The sequence below is a fragment of the Ursus americanus genome, chromosome 4 (genome assembly GCF_024610735.1).
Source record: "Ursus americanus isolate L20-20 chromosome 4, mUrsAme1.1.p, whole genome shotgun sequence".
Lineage (NCBI taxonomy): Eukaryota > Metazoa > Chordata > Mammalia > Carnivora > Ursidae > Ursus > Ursus americanus.
In genome coordinates, this window is record NC_142130.1 from 74,708,032 (window position 1) to 74,726,804 (window position 18,773).

Here is an 18,773-nt window from a genome sequence, read left to right on the forward strand (position 1 = left end):
AATTAACTGAGATCGTTTTGCATTTTTAAAATGAGGTTCTCTGTTAACGGCACTGTGGACTAAATTAATCAACCTCTAGTCACATGGCATAAATGATTAATCACCCTTGGAGAATAGATGGGTGGCAATTCTGAAGACAAGGTTAAGTAAACACTTGGAGAAGTCTTCCTAGTGAAAAATGACCCGTGGTTCAGAGAGTTGATAATGTCATCGTTCTCGGAAACAAATAGAACAGATATTCCCATTACAAGTACAAATAGTAGAGGAATTAGCAAATTCACAAAGCATGGTTGTTATCCTTTTGTTAGAGCAATTTATATTTAGTCTAAGCAACAGTTTATCAAAACTGTCATTTTGTAAAACTAGGATAAATCAAGAGAGCTAAACAACTTTACCAGGTCAGTTCTTGCTGACAGGCTTTATATGCTTCTTCCTTTGGAGGCCTTGTCTGTTTCCTTGGGCCAGGCGAGGTGCTTTGCATGGGCTCCTTCGGCATCAGCAGAACCCCAGCTACCTGCAGAAACACACCACACCTTGTTGGCTTTTGAATCCCTGGCTGCCTCTTCCCACAACCCCCTGCATAGTTAAGCATGCGGCACGCAGTTAGTGTTTTAATTTTTTGACAAGAAAGCTGGTAGACGCTATACTACAACCAAGTCAATTCAAATGTGAAGAGCACCTTATGCTTGGAAGTTCCTGCATAATGCTGATGTAATCTGCTTTGAAAAAAATTCATACAGCATCAAGTTTGAATCTTTTTTTACAATGTATTAACATGAAAAGCTTTTGTTTTTCTTATGTAAAATAAAGCTACCCAATGCTGTTGAGTTGGGCTAAAAAAAAAAAAAACAACTATGGGTGTTGTGTTTGCCTTTAAACCTTCAAATCCAAAGTCATAACCAAGGATTTAATACTATCAATGAAATGAAATAAAGAAAACAGCTAAGTACCTTACACACTGTCTCAAGGTAAAGGAAGGAACTTGTAGGTTTTTTTCTGCCATGAATTATATCAATCACTGCCACTAGGGGGTGCTTCATCTCTTCTTATTCACAGTAAACAGACCTCTGCTCTGAAGGCATATATTGCTATACCCACAAGCTAGTATTTACATGCTTCATCGTATGTGCAAATTAATTTATCCCTAAATTTTATATTAGCCCAAACATAGATATATTGATATCTATAAAACAATAATTTCATTTTATTTATTGAATGGTCATCAATTTACTCTCAAATCATCACTTTTCTTGAGGGACCTTAACTCTACATGTAATTTTTTCTCCATTTCCATGGCTCTATGGACATAATCAATAAAAAACGTGTTCAGAATCAAAAATAATAAACTTTTTCATTCCAAAAATAGGTAACAATTATGTATATGCCTAAACAAATTAAAGGGAAAAAAGATTTAGCAACTATCTTTAATTTAATGATGAGTTTCTCAAACTTTGTCAGTGAATAGCACAGTGTCTCAGGAAAGTGTCTCATCTTTTTTCATGATGTTCCAGTCCAAAATAAATACCCAAAGTTCTGTTTATTAAGTAGTTAGATCTATCAACTGAAGAAGTATTTAAGTTCTAAAAAAAAAAAAAAAAGTAGTTTCTAACAACTTCACAGCTATTTGAAAAAAAAAACACATAAACAGAAAGAAAAAATATTTTATTTCATCATTCCACACTTACCTATTATCAACTGTTGTTTAATAAATTACCCCCCAAATTTAATGGCTTAAAAAACAAATAGAGTTGGGATGCCTGGGTGGCTCAGTCAGTTGGGCATCTGCTTTCGACATGGAATGATCCCAGGACAGTGGGATCAAGTCCCGCATTGGGCTCCTTGCTCAGCAGGGAGTCTGCTTCTCCCTCTGCCTGCTGCTCCCCCTGCTTGTTCTCTCTCTCTCTGACAAATAGATAAAATCTTAAAAAAAAAAAAAAAAGAGGAGCGCCTGGGTGGCACAGCGGTTAAGCGTCTGCCTTCGGCTCAGGGCGTGATCCCAGTGTTATGGGATCGAGCCCCACATCAGGCTCCTCCGCTATGAGCCTGCTTCTTCCTCTCCCACTCCCCTGCTTGCGTTCCCTCTCTCGCTGGCTGTCTCTATCTCTGTCGAATAAATAAATAAAATCTTTAAAAAAAAAAAAGAAGGAAGGAAGGAAGGAAGGAAGGAAGGAAGGAAGGAAGGAAGGAAGGGAGGAAAAGGGAGTCATAAGGAAGAGAAAATACATTTATAGTACTGTACTGTATCGAAAATAACCCGTGTACAACTGGACCCATGGGATTCAAACCTGAGTTGTTCAAGTGTCAACTGTATTCATCATCTCATCTTTTCCGTGGATCAGGAATTTGGGAGGGGCTTAACTGGGTGTCTGTGTCTTGGAATCTCTCCTGAAGTTGCAGTCAGGATGTTAAGTAGGGCTGGAAGGCCCACTTCCAAGATGGCTCATTCACATGACTATTGGCAGAAAGTTTGTTTCCTGTTGGCCATTGGAAAACAGGCTCAGTTCCTTATCACATGGGCACCTCCACAGGGCTGCTAGAGTTTCTTCACAACATGGCAGCTGGCTTCCTCAAAAATGAGTGATCCAAGGGAGAAAGGAAGGAGGGGTTTCCAATGCCTTTTATCAAATAGACTTGGAAGCCACACAGTCACTTCTGCCATATTTGACTTTTTAGAAGCTAGTTACTGAGTTCAGCCCATACTCAAGATGAGAAAAATTAGGCTCCATCTCTTAGAATAAAAATTATCAAATAATTTTGGACACATTTTATGATCACTACACTTAACCGTGAGATCCATGCACCTGTTGGGCTCTGTACTGGTTAACTTCTGTGTCAACTTGACAGGGCTAAAGGATGCCCAGAGAGCTGGTACAACATTTCTGGGTGTGTCTCTGACAGTATTTCTGGGAGGGATTAGTATTTGAATCTGTAGACTGAATAAAGAAGATTGCCCTCCCCAATTCAGGTGGGCATCATCCAATCTGTTGAGGGCCTGAATCGAACAAAAAGGAAGAGGAATGGCAAATTTGCTCTCTATTCTCTGCCTAAGCTGGGATATCTATCTTCTCTTGCCTTCGAACATCAGCACTTCTGGTTCTTGGGCTTTCAGACTCAAAGCGTGATTCACACCATTAGCTCCCTTCATTCTCAGGTCTTCAGGTTTGTATTCAACCTACAACACCAACTTTCCTGGGCTTCCAGCTAACAGACAGGCGGATCACAGAACTTCTCAGGCTCTATAATCATATGAGTCAATCCCTCGTAATATATCTGTCTCTATATCCATGTATCTATGTATGTGTGTGTGTGTATGTATGTATGCATGTATTTTTGTATCCTACTAGTTCTGTTTCTCTGGAGAACCATGACTAATAGAGGCACTGTACACTCAACCTTTGGAATCAGCTTAGAAATGGTATCCTCATTTCCACATTGATTTTCATGTGCTATCTGCTTTTTCTCACAGCAACCACTGAACACTCAGCTTCACAAAGATATGTCTGCCATAAAAGCAATGTAACACAATCCAAGGTTGAAATCGTAGGCTCTGTGACACTAGCAAATTCATTTAGTGGCCAACAGATGTGTTTCCCTTGAAAGTTTTAAATATGTCATAGAGCCCCTGTGAGTTCACTGTAGCCCCTCCAGACTCCTCCAGTGCACAATTAAACTTAATGACCTTTTTCTCAGAGATGAAAATTAAGGTTGAACATATGTTTTAAAAAGCCCTTCTAAGCATGTCAATAGTTTCTCTATTTGTATTTCAAACAAATTATAAAAGAAAACTGGGGAGGCTATTTCTATCCATGGTCTTGAAATAGAATAAAAGTTTTATCTTGTTATGAACACATGTGGAATATAAAAGTATTCTATGAGCAGAACATTCTTCCTCTGCCCATTTTAGCCAAACATGAGCTGGATATGAAGAAAAAGCAGTACAAGAATGAGAAACACACATAAAAAAAGTTCACTTATAAAAAAATCAGTGTCCAAGAAATAATTCCCTCCTTTTTATTAAACAAAAAACAAAACAAAAAAAAAAAACTTTAAAAAATTCTCCTTTCCTATATAATGGTATTTTAGTGTTGGCCAGGAGTCTGTGCCAAATAATTACACAGACCATCTATTTCCTCATTCATAGGAAGTTAGTCTTCAATAAAAAGAAAGCCCAGGTAATGAAAGGTCTTCCTGTTAATTACAGCAGACAGAAAAACAACACAAAACAAAAAACATATTTCTCTTTGCTCCTTCCTGAAATCCCACTAAAATAACAAAAAAATTTTTATGGGCATAATCCCACAAAAACAGAGAAGGAAGAGGTGATGACAGCAGACTATTATGGTCCACAAAACAGTGGAAGATGGAAAGCTGATAACCTAGTTGTAAATGACATAGGTTTTAGCTTCCTCTGCTCTAAGTCCCTGAAGAAGAAAAATCCCAACTATAAGCAAGTTGAGTCATGCCACAGAAACTCAGAACATATCCATCAATAGAGGAACCACGGGCTTCTAAAGGCACTAGGTTTGCAAGTAGGGCTGAAAACAGAAGAAATTGTTAAAATTTTGTCTTAGTATGGAAACTGGCATGGCTCTTTAGTCCATGCAGGCACATGACTACGTTTCATAGAAGATGGTAGATTCTGGGGCACCTGGGTGGCACAGTTAAGCGTCGGACTCTTGGTTTCATCTCAAGTCCTGATCTCAGGGTCATGAGATCAAGTCCTGCCTTAGGCTCTGTGCTCAGTGTGGAGTCTGCTTGAGACTCTCTCTTGCTCTCCCTCAAATAAATAAATCTTTTTTTAAAAAAGGAAGATAGTCTATTCCTACTGAAAACTGAGATGTTCACTAAGTCTACTCTCAGGGAGCTCTCTAGTCCCCTTCCATTCTGGGCCTTGAGAAGGCTGACTGTCAGGATTACACTCTGTCATGTGAAATAGTAGAGAAAGTCTTCTGGGGAAACTGTCTAGCCCTATAGATATGGACAGCCAGGAGTCCCACAGCAAGACTGCCAGCTCCTTCCTGATTGCTCCACAATGAAACCTGACACTTGATAAGCTTTCTGTGAACATAGGGCTTCCAACCAGCATTTTAGTGCTTCACTCTTTTATTTTGAAGTAACTTATATCAAAATGTCCAGATCAAAACAAAGATCTCCTGGGGCGCCTGGCTGGCTCAGTCAGTGGAGCGTGCGACTCTTAATCTCAACATTATAGGTTCAAGCCCCATGTTGGTATAGAGATTACTTAAAATAAAAAATTAAATAAAAAAGAACAAAGATCTCCTGTATCCTTTTTGTTCAAATTTTCCAAACATTAGCATTTCCTGAATATACATCATCAACAACATCCTCTCTCTCTCTCTCCCCTGCCCCATGTGTGTGTGCCTGGGTGTGCACGCATGCATGTGTGTAGGTGCTAATACACTCATTACCATCAGTTGTATTTTGAACCTTTGAAAAGCAAGCTTTAGGGACACCTGAGTGGCTCAGTCATTAAGTGTCTGCCTTCGGCTCAGGTCATGATCCTGTGGTCCTGGGATCAAGCCCTGCATTGAGCTCCCTGATCCATGGGGAGCCTGCTTCTCCCTCTCCCTCTGCCTACTTCTCCCTCTGCTTGTGCTCTCTCTGTCAAATAAAAAATTAAAATCAAGAAAGAAAGAAAGAAAGAAAGAAAGAAAGAAAGAAAGAAAGAAAGAAAGAAAGAAAGAAAGAAAGAAAGAAAGAAAGAAAGAAAGAAAAGAAAGAAAGAAAGAAAGAAAGAAAGAAAGAAAGAAAGAAAGAAAGAAAGAAAGAAAGAAAGAAAGAAAAAGAAAGAAAGCTAGCTAGCTTTAGGCATGATGTCTCATTACCCCTTAAAAATCTAGTGTATATTTCCCCCAAACAAAGATACTTTTCTACCCAAATTTTGCCAACTGTCTAAAGTGCTTGCTTTTCCTCTCTGGTCTAGGGTTGTGCCAAGGAACATGTGTTAGTTTTGGTTCTCATGTCTCTTCAGATCCTTTTAACCTAAAACAGTATTTCTGTCTTTGATGTCTTAGTTTTAAAGAATGCAGGCTTCGGGGCACCTGGATGGCTCAGTTGGTTACATGTCTGCCTTCAGCTGAGGTCATAATCCCACAGTCCCGGGATCAAGGCCCTCATCAGGCTCCCTGCTTAGTGGGGAGTCTGCTTCTCTCTCTGTCTCTCACTCGTGCTCTCTCTCAAACAAACAAACACATAAATAAATAAAAATAAAGAATACAAGCTTCACATTCTATTGGACGACCCTCACAGCATGTGTCAGGGCCAGATGCAGGTTATGAGCCTGCTGCTCCCTCTGCCTGCCGCTCCCCCTGCTTGTGTTCTCTCTCTTTCTGACAAATAAATGAATAAAATTAAAAAAAAAGGGGGGGGGATACCATGGAAATCATGGCATACTTTTCTCAGTGCATCTCATCAAAGGTTTCAAACTTAGCAAAGAAAAAACAAAAGCAAGTACTACATATGAGAAATTTCTAAAAAGTACAGGAAATGAAATGAAGCCAGAGTTTACTATTGTAAAGGACTAGAAGGAGTCTGAGACTTTATCCTACTGGCAAGCCAGCAAATTCACCTGCCAGAGTTTCAATGGATGCTAACAAATGACTGGAGGCTCCTGGACCAGAAGCGAAGAATTTTATAACTCACAGACTAGCAAGCAGCGTGAACTTCATGGTTGCTCTGACTCCCCTTACCCTCCATGTCCCATGGGGGTGACAGAGAACGGCCCAGGTGGATACTTCACATGCTGTGAAATTGTATCACAGCTGAGGACCCCTGAGCTTAGGGAAGCCCAGTCTTTTATAATGGGCTGAAAGCAAGCCTGCACAATCTTCACCCCTGAGGAAGCCATCATCTTTAACATACTGAACAGTAAACAAACCTGTCCCCTGCCCTGGAGGGGGACACTATCGCCGTCTTCCAAAGCTGCTGACTACACATACATTCTTGAAATGGTAGTCTGGAACAAAAGCTGTCAGTGTCTCTAGTCATACAATGTGCACAAATGCAAAAAAGTCATGGAGAATTGTCTCCCAACCACTTTGGGACTTACTTCTGAAAATAATTGCATAGCCATAATGACCTCTAGATATTGACTTAACAAAGAATTATGACTTAAATATATTGGGAATGGAGAAGAATGGGAAGAGTGAGTTGAGAAAGATGGGATCATATAAAAGACAGTAAATCCTAACATTCTATAGTAGGAAATGATTAGATAAAATCTAGCAAATCAATAAAGAGAAAAGTGTATTGTTTTTTTAAAAAGAAATAACTAAAGTGTTGAATGTGGTATTGCCTCTAAGACATAGTTCCCCTGTTAACTATCAGGAGCCCATCTATGACAAAATATGGAAGGGAGCAGGGTGGGCGAAGGTAGAAAAAAGACAGTGTTGGGATTTTATAAAAAGTCAAGTGTTATCTCTTTTAATCTCTTCTTCCATGTATATAGGTTTACTGCACTTAAAAAAACAAAATCAGGGACATCTGGGTGGCTCAGTTGATTAAACATCTGACTCTTGATTTCAGCTCAGGTCATGGTCTCAGGGTCTTCAGAACCAGCCCCCCATGGGGCTCTGCACTGGGAGACTGCTTAAGATTTTCTCTCTGCCTCTTTCCCCCTCTCCCCACAGCTCACTCTCTCTATTTCTCTCTCTCAAAAATAAATAAAAAGGAGAAGGAAGTTCCTATTTAAAAAAAAAAAAGCAAAAGTTATGAAAGTATATACAAGGCATCTCGGTGGCTCAGTTGGCTGAGTGTCCAACTCTTGATTTTGGCTCAGGTCATGACCTCATGGTCGTGAGATTGAGCCCCACATTGGGGTCCCCGCTCAGTAGGGAGTCTGCTTCTTTCCACCCTCTCTCTCTACCCCTCACCCCACTTGCATGCAAACTCTCTCCCTCTCAAATAAATAAATCTTAAAAAAAAAAAAAAAAAAAAAGAAAAAGAAAGAGGAAGGCATAATGCAGGGGAAGGAGATCAATATAGAAAGGGTGGAGGGACTCCACCAGATGACATAAATGGCAATCCCGGAATGACAGCTGTGCAATGGGCATAGACGACAACCAGTTCCAACTTGAGAAGTCAAAAGGACAGGGAAGAAATTTGTCTAGGTACAATAAAATGGCTAGGAAATGCCCCAACAGCTGGCAAAGATTTTGTGTTGAATCGGGTGTTTCTGAGCTGGGGCATGATTACTACCTCAGACCAGCAGACATAAACAGATGATGGTCATGTAGCACGAACAAAAGAATATGCATGAAAGAAAAAGTAATCGTTATTTACTACATGGCAAACCTGTGTATATCCCTTATAATAATTCAGTATATCACTGAACACTAACCCAAACAAAATGATAAAATAACCAGAGTGGAAAGATGGGTGCATGGATGAGGGTACACAGGCGTGGCGGGAATGGGGGAGAAAGAGAACTAAATCCTCACTTTCTACAATGAGAACCTGATAATGCATAAAACTGAAAATTCAAGAAGTTTATTTAAACGTGTCATCTAGAGCTGTAAAGGTAAACAAAATTCAGCAGCTATATAATTGGTGAATGTAGTTTCCTTGGGGAAAAGAAGATGGGCAGAAATGACAAAGAATTGATTTTTTCCATGATTATATGCCTCCTGAAGTTTCATACATTTATGTCTTTGATATAAATAAAAGTTGTTTGTTTGTTTGTTTGTTTGTTTTAAGAAGTAAGGGAAAGTTGGAAGAGAGGAAGGAAAGAAGGGAGAGAGCAACATGTCTACTTTTCATCTGGTATAACTGAAAATTAATATTAATAGAAATGTCAAATCCAAACTGATAGGATTTCCCAAGGTATACTTATTTTGTCTTGGTAAGTTGCAGGTGAAGGGACAGGCAAAACCTATAAAAGAAAGAATACTCCTTAATATTTACGGGAATAGGGAAATGAGGGCAAACTGAGAGGATGTTCTGACATGCCTTGGAAATACATGTTCAGGTAGGAGTTATTCACGGTATGTTTCCACAGCCATGACCAGTGGGTTTTTTGTTTTCTTAGCTGAGTTTTCAGTTACCAGCAGATGTTATTCAGCAATCTGGAAACAGAAAATGTGAAAATAAAGGGGGAAAAAAAAGTCTACCCACACCTTTTCTTCCATTATTATGTTCTTGTGGCTGCTATTACTTCACTTCAACAAATACTGGCTTTTATGAAGACAACAACTGCCCGATTATAATTTGATTTTCATGAATATTACCCAACATATTCTGATTCGAACCAAAGAAATTGTAGTGTAGATGACACCTTGTCATCACTGACTTAGGTCCCTCAGGAGTTCAGGGAAAGGCCATGTTTTCACTTCTACCAATGATGCATTTTGTGCCCTGTATGGAAGCTACTATCAGAGGCTGCTTCCTGGTGGATGCCTATTCCTGGGGACCCAAAACCCTCTTGTTATAGATACAAACTTCCTCATCTTCTCCGAGTACATTTAACTTATAAAGCCATGAAAAATTGACAGGTACAATTAAACTCAACTGGCACCAATTCCTAATAAGGATGTTCATAGCACAATTTTTAGTACTATTTTTAATAGGATTTCATTAAAAAATACTTAGTAATTCAACTCAAATCCTTTTACTCAAAACTAGGAAATCAACCTAACTTAATGTCCACAATTGCTCTAGGCTGTGAGCCCCTCAGAGAGCCAAGCCCTGCTTCTATTAACACAGTGGAACCAACACAGTAGGACAGAAAAAGGAGATACATCTAGAACTGACCTACTAGACTTAGTAGAACTAACTCATTCTGTAAGTATCTAGCTATTTTTGAGATATTTAGCCACTGTGAACCTAGTCTCTTATCAGGAAATAAAGAAGGTAGGGCATTCTTTACCTGTGCTCTACCATACTAAGGGCCCCTCTTAAGGAAGGCACTCATCACGAACAAGTGCTCCCTTCCTTGAAGAATGGGAGAAGAGCATGCAGGCTTCATGCCTACTTTCTCTTCTGCATGAGAAATTTCCACACTCCCTCCTCTTATTTGGGATACAAGAAGGAAATGAAGAACTTAGCCTATAGAAAGACCTCCTTGTGAGCTTATACTCAATTCTTGTTAGATGATTTGGAAAATCAGATCAAACCCCTGGATTCTGCTCTTTCACTCTTGAGTCTGGACTTCCTTAAATCATTGACAGAGATTTTTTTTTTCCCCCCTAGTGACACTGTCAAGTCAAAGGCTAGCCAGGGCCAGCTGAATTGCCCTCTTGAGAAAGGGTCTCTTAACAGAGATGGCTAACGGTAACTCACTGTCATCCCGTTTCAGGAAGTTAGGAAGGCAGGGAAGAAAAAACCCAAACCGTAAGAAACACAGAAAGAGGTGGGGATAAAAATTTTTTTTCGTAAGTTAGCAGTTTATGATGAGGAATTCCTCATCTTTTCTCCTTGGGTATCATCTATAATATGATCTTATGCTTGTGTAGAATATACAAAAATCTTAGAAACTGGAAAAATATTAGAGATCCTTAAAATAGATTACCCCAATGTGCAGATGTAGAAGTTGTTCACAGAGGCCAGAGCCTTGACCATTAATTAGTAATGGGTTCCATTTCTACCCGTGCACTTCTTCTTTAGTTCATGTGAACAAGAGCATATAAAAACAGTATTTTTGTGTGCTGTACAGGTATGTCACTGCATTGTTCTGCTATTTAGGAATTAGCTAGTAGGCTTTAGATTTATTTTAAGGAACTCTAAGCAAAAGTCATGCTTTCTATTTGGTGAGACAGTTTAAGGGGTGAGTATAAAAGGAAAAGCTAGGCATTTTGAGAATCCAAATAGAAAATAAGGAAATTGTCTGCCACCTTTCTAACTCCAGAAATAAAAATGAAACTGTTTCTTCCCTCCTTCGCATCGTTCTTGGGTTCTTCTCTGAACGCAAAAATGTCAAAGATGCTTCACTAAAACCCAGGAAGTTGCTATGCAACCTACATATGAAATTATTTCTCTCTACCTTTAATCCTGAGGATCTGTAATTCTGCTATTTAAGAAACAAACATGTTGTGTCAGAAGGAAGGAGAATATAACAGTAGACATCTGAATCAATTGTCAATCTAGTTTTCCAGCTTGTCATTGCTCCTTAGACACTGTGTGAAGAGATCTCAGAAACGAAACTGATTCACCATAAAATGTGCCTATTTTCCATTAAATCCTGCTTGTGGCTTCCCTGAAGCACTGAACTTACCAACATTTCATGGGTTGACCCTGCAGGGCCACCTCTTGGTCCTGTGAGTCCAGAAAATGAACCGTGCATAAGAGAGGCCTTGGGGGAAGAGATTTTATTCGCATCAGTTATTTTGCACATTGCTTAAACTAGAGATGTTAGCAGTTCCTTGAAGAGAGCAGGATTAGTCAGACCCTTGGGGGCAATAGTGGGACATGGAACTTACCCTGTCACATGCTTGGCAGAAAAATGTCAGTTGAGACAGGCATAGGGCAGGACATAAGAAATCTGTTTTCGGAGCTTTAGTGGAATGGGTGAAGGCATTAGAAATGTTCTTTCATAACCTAGTTAAAATTCCAGAGCTTCTACGTACCCACTGTATGACTCTGATGGAGTCATTTAACCTTCAAAATTCACTTTCTTGGGGCGCCTGGCTGGCATAATTGGTTAAGCATCTGACTCTTAGTTTCGGTTCAGGTCGTGATCTCAGGTCCGTGAGATTGAGCCCCGAGTCTGGCTCCATGCTAAGTGTGGTGTCTGCTTGAGACTCTTTCTTCCTCTCCCTCTGCCACGGCTCTCTCAAATAAATAAATAAATAAATCTTTTTATAAATTCACTTTCACTTTCTTCATATATAGAGTGGGCATGATATGACTAACTCCAGGAGTTATTATTAGAAGAAATAACATATGGAAGGTGCTCGTCCCAGATGTGACCATCAGTATGTACACATAAATGCCAGCAATCTTAATGATTATGAGCCTGAGAATTAGTATTCTAATCCAGGCACCGCCATTTATCAGCTGTATATCCTTGGGAGAGGAATTCTGAGTTTCAATTTCTTCTACTGGAAAATAAGGAGAATGATATTTACCTTGCAAGGTTGTTCTGAGGACTAGAAATGGTGTGTGGAAAGTACCTAGTCACAGTATCTAGATTAGCACAAGTAGATTCTTGATAATTTGTTTTTCTCATCGTTTTCACTGCCACCTCATATTTACAAAACAATCTGTTTATGCTTGGAAGAAGTCACATTTGACATTAAGGTTGGCTCTTCCTGATATGATAAATGTATACACCAGTCCATCTGATAAATGTTTACTTAAGAGATAGACAAGATTTCTGTTTCATAAGTGCCTGTCCGACCTCCCTTAGGCATAACTCCTCAAAAGATGTGGCTGAAAGTCAAACCAATATCCTCTGCTATGAGTAGGACTTTTCAGAGCCACTGTGAAAGGCACACACAAAAAACTCCCCAGCTTATGGAGATATGCACTTTCAGCAATTTTGTCAAGACAGAGAACACAACCAGGATTAAAGTGTGTAGGGAACATGTTATTCCTTCCGGCCTTGACTTCCTGAGTGCCTACCGTCACATATTGGTTTATCTGGCTTTATTGAAGTAGCATTCTGGACTTATTAGTCATCTACATTGCACACCAGATACCAGAATCTTGAGTCAATTATTAATTGGATCCACGTAGTGATAGCGTATCTTTTAAACCATGCCAAAATGCATTCTTTCAAATTGAAAAAAAAAAAAAAAAAGAAGAAGCAGAAGAAGAGGGCAGTTGAGAATACAGAGCTCAAAATATGGAAGAATAACATGCAGCTTCTTTTGAAGTCCTAAGTTCCACTTTCTTTTTGGCTCTGTGGAGGCAGTCTACCTCCCTACCTCTTCCTATCAATTTAAGCCTTCTTGGCAGCTGTTACTTAATGATTTCTCCATAAGAATTGAAGTCGTCCTTCTGGAGATCTCTCCAAGGAACCTAAATGCCCTACTCCTGAATTGGGTGAATTTTTTCCTCACAAACATATGTTTCTAAATAAGATCTGTAAATTAGTTGATAAAGTTGAAACTCCCCTTCAGGGAAGCTAGGCCTCTTTTACCAACTGTTCTAAGATACGCTGGTTTAGTTGTCATAGCCTGTGTTTCCTCCCCAAAAAGAAGAGACTGTGACAAGGTGAAAGTAATTTGTGGGCAGTAATCCTAAGGAATAAGAGTAAGGGTTTGGCAGAGTGCAACCAGGAAAAGAAAGATGAACCAAGGGTTTATTATCCAGCTGGTCATTACTGGGCAAGTGGACCTTGATCCTACTGGAGACTCTGAGATGCCGGGTAGAATATGAGTCAGAGCTGTTCACCTAGGGGTGAAAGAGTGGATGATCTGTCCAGTCGCCCATCCTCCACTGGTCAAGTGTTGCCCATTGAGATGCTAGCCTTTTCTCCCTTTTGGTTTTGTCCATGCAGCAGAATGGCTGAACAGGTTCCCAAAGGCATCTCCCCAGAGTTGTGACAAAAAGGCCAGGACAGAAAGCAACAGCTTCACAGTGCAGCTAAGACGAGGTACAGTCTAGTTTCACCTGCCATCACTGGTAGCCATAGCAATGACTGAAGTAAAAAGATCTATTTGACGGTAATATAAATCAGGGCACAGAGGTGACCTAATTGTTTATGTGACTGCAATGGCGTGATTCACATTAGTAAGATTCTCTTCAATATTTTATCAACTCTCACAAACTGTAAACAAAACCTCATCACTTCCATTCCGAAGCCTGAACCCTGTTTTGATGAGAGATATTCTTTCAGTAGTTAATGTATATTTTTAAAATTTCCCATGGAGCCACCTTTTTGTCAAATTATACATTTTAAAAGTGAATATTTAAAAACACTCATTGAACAGCTATTAAGCTAGATCTTTTTGAAGACAGGCAGAATACAAAAAGAACAAACCATAGTATCTTTCCCCAAGGAGTTTATAAACTACTCATGGGAGATAGGATAAGACAGATAATTTTAAAGGTTGAGTGAAGCTAATAAAGGGAGTAGGAGCAATACTGAATATATGCTAAATTTGTAGCAATTACTCAGCAGATACTAATCAATGCTACAGACTCCTACCCAGACGTTTAGAAACAGGATAGACTGATCTGACACAGGAGGAAACAAACATGGGTACAAACACATAGAAATGATGGACAGAGGTGCCTGGGTGGCTCAGTTGACTAAGTGTCCAACTCGTGATTTCAGTTCAGGTCATGACCTCATGGGTGGTGAGATCGAGCCCCACGTCGGGCTTCACACACAGCAGCGAGTCTGCTTAAGATTCTCTCTCTCCCTCTCTCTCTCCCCCCTCCGCCCACTTGTGCTCACACTCTTTCTCAAATAAATAAATCTTAAAAAAAAATGATGGACAAAATAAAATTAATTTGTTTTAAATAGCTCTGCTCCAAAGAAGAAAAGAACTACTTCCAGAAGCCAAAATTAAAAACTGTCCTTGGAATCTAGAGCTGAAGGTTTTTTTTTTTTCTTTTGTTTTGTTTGTTTTTTGTTTTTTAAAGATTTTATTTATTTGACAGAGAGAGAGAGAGACAGCCAGCGAGAGAGGGAACACAAGCAGGGAGAGTGGGAGAGGAAGAAGCAGGCTCCCAGTGGAGCAGTGAGCCTGATGTGGGGCTCGATCCCAGGACCCCGGGATCACGCCCTGGGCCAAAGGCAGACGCTTAACGACTGAGCCACCCACGTGCCCCTAGAGCTAAAGTTTTAATACCCATGAGATAATAGAGGCTGTGGCTTCATGGGAGTTAGAGGTGGAGGAGCTGGAAGTGAGTCTCAAAATAAGAGAACCACAAAGAGCTTCCTGGTTTATGAAAAAAATGAATCTATAAAAATTACCCAACTAACCAAAGTAACAGGAAAAATCCTGCCATATAGATACAAATTTAAACCACTTTCATAGTGCAAAATTTACAGCCTAGAAATCAATATTATAACTTGTACAGACCACTGTAATAGCTAGGGTTCTTTCAGTGGAAAACTCAAAACTGATCTTTTCCATTTACAACCCAGGAATCACAGAGGCCCTCAACAAAATTCTTCACTGCAAATTGGTCTCATAAAAAATTACAATATTCATGAAGAAATGAACTACCATGATGAGAATTAGCAGATGCAGTAAACAGAAAAACTGATCACTCTGAAAAAAACAAGTGATTAAACAATTTGAAAGCAATTCTAAGTTTGTATCTGTTAGCTTTTGCTGCATAACAAAGCTCCCAAATTAAATGGCTTAAAACAACCATCTCAATTTTTTTGAGAGATACTATTTTTTTATTCAATTTATTTAAACTATTAAAAAAAAAACCCTAAAACAGCTCACCTGTTTCTCCTACCCCTCCCCCACCTCTGGCAACCACCAATCTGTTCTCTGTATCTATGAGCTTGATTGATTGATTTCCTTTATTTCTTAACTTTTTGATTCCACATATAAGAGAGCTTACACGGCATTTGTCTTTCTTTGTCTGACTTATTTCACTAAGCATAATTTCCTCAAGGTTCATCCATGTTGACACAAATGGCAAGATTTCATTCCTTTTTTACGACTTAATAATGTCCTACTGTATACATACATACACATACATATACATATATATACATACATACACATACATATACATATATATACACATACATATATATACATATATATACATACATACATACATACACATACATATACATATATATATACACATACATATATACATATATATATATATATATCACAGTTTCTTTATCCATTCATACATTGATAGATACTTAGGTTGTTTCTGTATCTTGGCTACTGTAAATAATGCTGCAATAAACATGGGGGAACATGTATCTTTTCAGGTTAGTGTTTTCATTTTCTTTAGATGAATGCCCAGAAGTAGAATTACTAGATCATATGGTAGTTCTACTTTTAATTTTTTGAGGAACCTCCATACTGATTTCCATCAAGGCTGTACCAGTTCACATTACTGCCAGTAGTGCACAAGAGTTTCCTTTTCTCCATATCCTTACCAACACTTGTTATTTCTAGTTGTTTTTTTTTTTAAATAGCCATTCTAACAGGTGTGAGGGGTTTTGATTTGCCATTCCCAGATGACTAATGGTATACAATACTTTTCCTGTGCCTGTTGGCCATCTGTACGTCTTCTTTAGAAAGAAAAAAATGTCTATTCAGATCTTCTGCCAATTTTTTACTTGGATTGTTTTTTGTTTCTTTTGCTATTGAGTTGTATGAGTTCCTAATATATTTTAGATATTAACCCCTTCTTGGATATATCATTTACAAATACTCTCATTCAGTAGATTGCCTTTTCATTTTGCTGACTGATTCTTTGCTGGGCAGAAATTTTTTAGTTTGATGTAGTCCCACTTGTATATTTTTCCTTTTATTGCTGTTGATTTTGGTGTCAGATTAAAAAAAAAAAAAACTTTGCCATAGGTAACATCTACACAAAGGAGCTTACCACCTGTTTCCCTTCTAGGAGTTTTATGATACCAGGTCACATTCATTTCTTTAATCCATTCTGAGTTAATTTTTGTGTATGCTGTAAAATACACAGTTTCATTATTTTGCATGTGGCTATCCAATGTTTCCAACATTATTTATTGAAAAGACTGTCTTTTCCCCATTGTATATTCTTGCCTCCTCTGGGTTTAGTTCTGGGCTCTATGTTCTGTTCCACTGATCTACTTGTCTGTTTTTAATGTCAATACTATACTGTTTCAATTACTATAGCTTTGCAATATAGTTTAAAATCAGGAAGCATGACGCCTCCAGCTTTGTTCTTCATTCTCAAGATTGCTTTGGTTATTCAGGATCTTTTGTGATTTCATACAAATTTTACAATTGTTTGTTCTATTTTTGTGAAAAATGCCATTGGAATTTTGATGGAGATTGCATTGAATCTGTAGATATCTTTGGGTAGTATGGACATTTTAACAATATTAATTCTCCCAATCCATGAACAGGAAATATCTTTCCATTTATATGTGTCTTCTTTGACATCTTTCATTAATGTCTTAGAGTTTTCAATATACAGGTCTTTCACCTCCTTGGTTAAATTTATTTTTAGTGATTTTATTCTTTTTGATGCAACTGTAAGTTGGACTATTTCTTTTACTTCTCTTACTAATAGTTTGCTATTAGTGTATAGAAACACAGCAGATTTTTTTGTATTGATTTTGTATTCTGCAACTTTACTGGATTCATTTATTAGTTCTAACATTTTTTTCGTGGAATCTTTAGGGTTTTCTACCTATATGAGATCGTGTCACCTGCAAAGAGTGACAGTTTTACTTCTTCCTTTCCAGTTTGTATAACTTTCATTTCTTTGGGCACCTGGGTGGCTCAGTCGTTAAACATCTGCCTTCGGCTCAGGTCACGATCCCAGGGTCCTGGGATCAAGCCCCTGCATCGGGCTCCCTTCTCAGCAAGAAGCCTGCTTCTCCCTCTCCCACTCCCCCTGCTGGTGTTCCCTCTCTCGCTGTGTCTCTCTGTCCAATAAATAAATAAAATCTTTAAAAAAAATTTTTCATTTCCTTTTCTTATTTAATTGCTCTGGCTAGGAACTCCAATACTCCATTAAATAAAAATGGCAAGAGTGGGTATCCTTGTCTTATCCCTCACCTTAGAAGAAAAGCTTTCAGCTTTTCACCACTGAGTATGATGTTAGCTGAGGGCTTGTCATAAATGGTTTTTATTTTGTTGAGGTATGTCCTCTCTACACCCACTTTGCTGAAAGTTTTTATCATAAATGGATATTGAATGTTTTCTCCATCTAGTGATATGATCACACGATTTTTATCCTTTCTTTTGATAATGTGGTATGTCACACTGATGATTTGTAGATATTAAACCATCCTTCATCCCTGGAATAAATCCCACTGATCATGGCATATGATCCTTTTAATGTATTGTTCGATTTGGTTTGGTAATATTCTGTTGAGAATCTTTGCATCTATGTTCATTAGGGATATTGGCCTGCAATTTTCCTTTTTTCTTTTTTAAGATTTTTATTTGAGAGAGAGAGAGACAGCGTGCAAGGCAGGGAAGGGCAGAGGGAGAGAAAAACTTAAGCAGAGTCCACACTGAGTGCAGAGCCCCACATGGGGCTCAATCTCATGACCATGACCTGAGCCGAAACCAAGAGTTAGACACTTAACCGAATGCACCTCCCAGGCACCCCAGTTGGCCTGTAATTTTCTTTTCTTATGATGCCCTTGTCTGGTCTTGGTATCAGGGTAATGCTGGCCACATAAAACAAGTTTGGAAGAGTTCTATCCTCTTCTATTTTTTGAAAGAGTTTGAGAAAAACTGATACTAATTCTTCTTTAAATGTTTGGCAGAATTCACCATTAAACTGTCTGGTCCTGAACTTTTGTTTGTTGACAGGATTTGGATTATGGATTCAATCTCCTTACTAGTAATTGGTCTGTTCAGATTTTCTATTTCATCATGATTCATTTTTGGAAGGTTGTATGTTTCTAGGAATTGTCCAGTTTGTACAGGTATAATTTTTTATAGTAGCGTCTTATGATTCTTTGTATTTCTGTGGTATCAGTTGTAACATCTCCTTTTTCATTTCTGATTTTATTTATTTAAGTCTTCTCTCTTTTTTTCTTGGTGAAATTGTACAGCAATGTAGAGCAATACTCATGCAGTGATGGTGGGGGTGTAAACTGGTATAACCACTTTGGAAACTAGTTTATTATTCTCCTTAAAGTGAAGGTATATATT

At 38.6% G+C, this 18,773-nt stretch overlaps 1 long non-coding RNA gene across 1 annotated transcript in view; it reads right to left on the bottom strand.

Annotated features, from left to right (window-relative positions):
- Positions 1–390: 390 nt before the first annotated feature.
- Positions 391–18,773, bottom strand: part of LOC123784349 (uncharacterized) — a 109,314-nt gene continuing 90,931 nt past the window's right edge. The window contains exon 4 of the long non-coding RNA XR_006777434.2: positions 391–514. This is a non-coding gene — a long non-coding RNA (uncharacterized LOC123784349). The remainder of the gene's footprint in view (positions 515–18,773) is intronic.